The following is a 6,000-nucleotide window of genomic DNA, read 5'->3' as shown; positions in this document are numbered from 1 at the left end:
TCGGCCAACAGAGCCAATTGACTTCAAAAGGTTTAGTTGACTTTCCGTAGGGGTGTCCATGATTTTACAGAAAACAATAGCGCAGCATTCTGCGTTATGGTTTCCGGTAATCCTTGCCGGATCTGCGACAGAGGCACCTAATGGTGCCTCCAGCACAAATGTGTACATCCCCTTCCATATGGCTACATGCGGCAATGCAAAAAAATTGTTTTTTAGTAATACATTTAAAAAAAACTATACATATTTGCTATCGCCGTAATCGTACTGACCCATAGAATAAAGATAACATGTTATTTACGCCACGCGGTGAACAGCGTAAATTTAAAGTGGAAAAACAACTAGCATTGAAACTGCTTTGTGTTTTTTCCATTCCCCCCAAAAAAAGTTAATCATTAAATTATATCTACCTCATCATGGTGCCACATAAAAAACAAGCTCTCATACAGCTATGTCGACGAAAAAATAAAAAAGTTATGGCTCTTTGAATGCGACAATAAAAAAAAATAAAAAATTGCTCAGTCATTAACCCATTTCCGACATTTGACGTCTCCATACGTCATAGCCGGGTAGGGGAAGTATGGAACGGGCTCACGGAGTATGTTACAGCCGACACTTCAGAGTAACAAGCGGCCCCCAGGTCCGCCATCTTTGTGCTCCTATTAAGCGCTGCCTCCAACAGTGCTTAACAGAAGCCTGTCAGAAAGACGATATACTGCAATACATTAGTATTGCAGTATATCGTGCAAGCGATCCAACTGCTGGTTTAAGTCCCCTAGGGGGGCTAATAAAAAAAGTAAAAATTAGTAAAATAAAGTTGTTGTTTTTTTTATGTAAAAAAAATATTTTAAAATGAAAAGTTAAAAAAAAAATCATTTTCCCCCTGGAGCATAGTAAAAAATAAATAAATAAATATAATTGGTATCGCCGCATCCGTAAAAGTCTGAACTATTATAATATATCATTATTTAACCCGGACGGTGAATAAAAATTGTAAACACCAGAATCGCTATTTTTTGGTCACCTCATCTCCCACAAAAAATGGAATAAAAAGTGATCAAAACGTCGCATGAACCCCAAAATGTTATCATTAAAAACTACAGCTTATCCCGCAAATAATAAGCCCTCATACCACTTAATCGACAGAAAAATAAAAAACTTATTGCTCTCAGAGTTTGGTGACACAAAATAAATTAAATTATTTACACTTAGTTTTTTACTTGTAAAAGTAGTAAAATATAGAAAAACTGTATATATTTGGTATCGCGGTAATCGTATTGACCCGCAGAAAAAAGTTAACATGTTGTTTTAATTGCACAGTGAATTCCGTAAAAACGAAGCGCAAAAAACAATGGAGTTCGCGTTTTTTTTCATTTTCTACCCCACAAATAATTTTTCCCTAGTACATTATATGGCACAATAAATGGTGCTACAAAAAACTACAACCCGTCCTGCAAAAATCAAGCCCTCATAGGACTATATTGACGGAAAAATAAAAAAGTTATGGCTTTTGGAAGGTGGGGAGGAAAAAATGGAAATTAAAATCTGAAAGTTGTTTACGATGGGAAGGGTTTAAAGAGGCTCTGTCACCGGTTTATAACTACCCCATCTCCTACCTAATCTAATAGGCGCTTTAATGTAGATAACTGCTGTTTGTTTTGTTTTGTTTTTTAAAAACTTTTATTTTTGATCAAGTTATGAGCATTTTAAGGTTTATGCAAATTTGTTTTTAATGCCCCACTGGGCTTTTTTTACTTTTCACCAAGTGGGCGTTGTAAAGAAAAGTGTATGTTGCTGACCAATCAGGGTCATACACTTCTCTTCATTCCAGACCAGCTTGATCCACATCACAGTGTGATCTTGTGAGATCACGCTGTGACGTCACTTCCTCCCGCAGGTCCTTCACCGGAGCGATGGATGAGTGAACAGACATCGCCTCCAGCCGTGACAGGACATTTATCCGAATCTGCAGTGGCTGGAGGTGGTCTGTTCAGTCTTCCATCGCTCCGGTGAAGAACTCGCGGGATGAAGTGACGTCACAGCGTGATCTCACGAGATCACGCTGTGTTCTGGATCAAGCTGGGCTGGAGTGAAGAGATGTGTATGACGATGATTGGTCAGCGTCATACACTTTTCTTTATAACGCCCATTTGGTGAAAAGTAAAAAAAACGCTCAGTTGGGCATTAAGAACTAATTTGCATAAATCTTAAAATGTTCATAACTTGGTAAAAAATAAACGTTTTTGAAAAAAAACTGTAGTTATCTGTGCCTATAAGATTAAGTAGGAGATAGGGCATTTATAAACTGGTGACAGAACCTCTTTAAGGACCAAAATAGGCTGTCATTAAAGGGTTAAATTATTAGGGACTTTCATAAACCTCTACTCCTTATTGAAAGTAATCCCCTGGCCTTATTCACTAGAACGTATTTTTTGTCAGTGTGCTGTCCGTTTTGACAACGGACAGCACACAGACCCATGCAATTCAATGGCGCTATTCTCAACGGTTTCCCCGCCCCCAAAGGGTGTGTCCATTGCGAGAAACTCACTGCATGGCTATTCTGGTCATTTAATTTAAGTCTATGGGTGCGTGTAAAAAATAGGGCTCATGGACAACATTGCTAAGGAAATGCAGGGGAAAAAAAAGAAATGTGAAGCCAGGAAGTGCTTGCAGAGGAGAAATATTTAGGAGAAAACGGTTTTTCGCCAAAAGCAGTATGTTAGTTCTTCGTGCGGTTTCACCTTTGACCTCACCTTTGACCTCCCACTGAAATCAATAAGAGGCAGAGAAAGCGTTTTTCGCTGCTTTTTTTGCCCGCGGCCCCCAATGGCCATGAGTGAAAAGCACAGCGGCTAGAAAGTGCAGGCAGGTTAAAATCTACCTCAAAATTCGAAAAAAGTGCCCGCCGCTAACTCTGCATTTCTGTCGGCTGCTTTCTGTAGCACAACTAAGAAACCAGCTTTATACTTTGAGTTTGGGTTTGCCTGGCCTACATCCCATCCTGGTAGCCATCTGTATTATGACAGACACACTATTACATTTACATTCTATTTTTATGTCCATTAGTGTTCATTATTTCATTAGCATTCATAGTGACTTCTCATAATGTGTAGTCTTGTCCGGCTGTATTATTTGTGTGGCTTTATTGTTTTCTTGAATATTTGCTTGGCTGTCCATTGCACTATTATATCTTATTATAGAATTTTATGTACATAGATTTATATAGATAGGCAGGTGATTTTAGCTCCACATTTGGTTCCTTTGCATCTGCTTCAAGATTGGCAGTGTTGGTGTGCTGTGTCTGGCATCATGGGCAAGTAATACATCATGATGGAGCATCATAAAGGAGCACTTAATGTAATGTACAGAATGTTACATTGTCATTAACTTTTTTTTATCTTCTCAACACATTTCATTTTCTAAGTACCATAGTTAACTTGTTCCTGTGGATTTTGTTATTTTAAAGTTTTCCGTACCTAGATTCCATCTCCTATCATGTGTTTTGCCTTGGGTTCCCCTTTATTTGGACTTCGTTCTTTTGGTTTATTTTCTATCTATCCACCACTGCAAGATACTAAAAAATCTGTCTTATTACTTTTTTGGGCCCAGTTTATGGTCATTAGATCCATATTGCCTGTCTTTTAGTTCTTGTGCGTCGTGCACTCCATCTTTTTTTAAAGGGGTTATGTACTTCTAATGATTGATGGCACATTCCTAGGTTATGCCATCAATATCTTTTGTGGGTCGAGCTGCTGGAACCCGTAATGATCATGAGAATGAAGGGGCCACATCGCTCAGTGTGCCATGGCCCTTTTAGCTTTCACCAGACACAGCGCCACTTTCATCAAGGCGCTTTGTCTGGTATTGAAACTTAGCTGGATCTTTGCCCTGTTTACTTAAATGATGCTTAGTTGCTATACCAGACACATTACACAGACAAGTGTTGTGCTGTGTCCGGTAAAAAGACATCAGTGGAGGTCATCCGTGCGCCCATCACATATTGATAGCATATTCTAGGGATATTTCATCAATCATTGTAGGTACTGTACCCCTTTAGCCTACCTCTTTCTCTTTAACCATTTACATTAAATAGATTTGACAGTGACTGAGCTTTCACTGTATTGAAATCCTTTCATCTGCTGTCATCTGCATGTGGGAATAAGAAGAACTCCATCCAAAAGTAAAACTGTTACCGCGTCATCTGAACTTTGATACAGATGTAGCAGGGTTGAATTTATATTTGAAATATTTGTGGCAGGCTTGGCAAAGACATGCCCTGATTGCCCGCACAAAGAGCAAAACCCATTTAGAGGCTTTAAATAGATGAATTTACAAATAAATGTTATGTTTAAATGAGTAAATCCAGCCATGATTAAGAACGCAGGAAGCGTTTGAAACGCGTAGGCTTCGCTAAATTTTTCACATCTCTCCTAAGCACTCCAGGACATCATCTAGATTGATCCTATTTTAAACATCTCCATTAAACTTGGAACCAGTTCCTTTTTATTCACAGCAACGCTGGATCCACCCCGTTTGGTTTTCTTATGTTTAAATGTCACTTAGGCGGAGATTATCTTTAATAACATGGCTGTTGACCCAACTAACAATTGCATGTACTTCAATTACCTTGATACATATGTGAAATTTAGGAAATCAAATAGTATTGCACTTATATTGCTCTGCAAAAGTATTCACCCCCTGTGCTGTTTTTTTCTGTTTTGTTGCATTAGAAACTTGACTAAAAAGTTTTTGTACCACAAACATGACTACCACTTTTGAAGGTGCAAAATGTTTTTGTTTTTTTTTTTACTGTGACACAAACAATATTCAAAATAAGAAACGGAGAACTTTTATTTTGCATAAGTATTCAATACTTTGTCAATTTTGTGGAGCCACATTTTGCTGCAATTACAGATACAAGTCTCTCGGGTTATGTCTCTATTAGCTCAGCATATCTAGACACTGGGATTTTTGCTTATTTTTCCAAGCAAAACGGCTCCGACTAAATAATGACATAGAAAATAAAATAATAAATCATCACGCTGCATTTACAAATCTATGGAGACGTGAGGGGCAGCAGGAGCAGATAGCCATGAGACTCCGTCTACTTGCTCAGAGAAAACTGAGAATTATAGATAGTGTGCAAGAGGAAAACTACTAAAACAAATGCAAAATACAAGTCATATAATGGCCAGAAATAGCGTTATTCCTCATGTACACAAATATGATAGCCTATTCTGTAATGTCACCTGAAAAGTAAGAATCACTTTAAACAATAGGTCATTTTCTGATGAAACATTCACTTTAAACCACTCCACTATAGCTTTATCAGTATGTGTAGGGTCATTATCAGTATGTGTAGGGTCATTATCAGTATGTGTAGGGTTTTCCTCAAGAGTCGCCCTGTATTAAATGCTATCCATGTTTCCTTCAATCCTGACCAGTTTTCCAGTCACTGCTGATGAAAAGCATCCCCACAGCATGATGCTGCCACCACCACCATGCTTCACTGTGGGAATGGTGTTCCTGGGGTGATGAAAAGTGTTGGGTTTGCGCCACACATAGTGTAGCGTTTCCCATCATGCCCAAAAAGTTACATTTTAGTCTCATCTGACCAGAGAACCTTCTTCCATGTGTTTGTGGAGTCTGCCACATGATGTTTGGTGAACTCAAAACGAGTTTTCTACATGTTTTTCTTTAAGCAATGTTTTTTTTCCTGACGACTCTCCTATAAAGCCTTACTCTGTGGATTGTACGGCTTATAGTGGTTCAATGGACAGATACTTCCATCCCAGCTGTGGATCTTTGGAGCTCCTACAGTGTTATCGTTGGTGACTTTGTCGAGTCTCTGATTAATGCCCACCTTGCCCGGTCCGTGAGTTTTAGTGGGCGGCCGTTGCTTGTCAGGTTTGTAGTTGTCATATTTTTGCCATTTTATTATAATGGATCTAATGGCGCTCCATGGGATGTTCAAAGTTTGGGAAAAATTTCTAGCCCAACCCT

At 38.7% G+C, this 6,000-nt stretch overlaps 1 protein-coding gene across 8 annotated transcripts in view; it reads left to right on the top strand.

Moving 5' to 3' along the window:
• Positions 1-6,000, top strand: part of PPIP5K1 (diphosphoinositol pentakisphosphate kinase 1) — a 180,676-nt gene that overhangs the window by 120,733 nt on the left and 53,943 nt on the right. The window lies entirely within an intron of this gene.

The sequence above is a fragment of the Rhinoderma darwinii genome, chromosome 3 (assembly GCF_050947455.1).
Source record: "Rhinoderma darwinii isolate aRhiDar2 chromosome 3, aRhiDar2.hap1, whole genome shotgun sequence".
NCBI lineage: Eukaryota > Metazoa > Chordata > Amphibia > Anura > Rhinodermatidae > Rhinoderma > Rhinoderma darwinii.
This window is presented reverse-complemented; position numbering and strand designations above follow the sequence as displayed.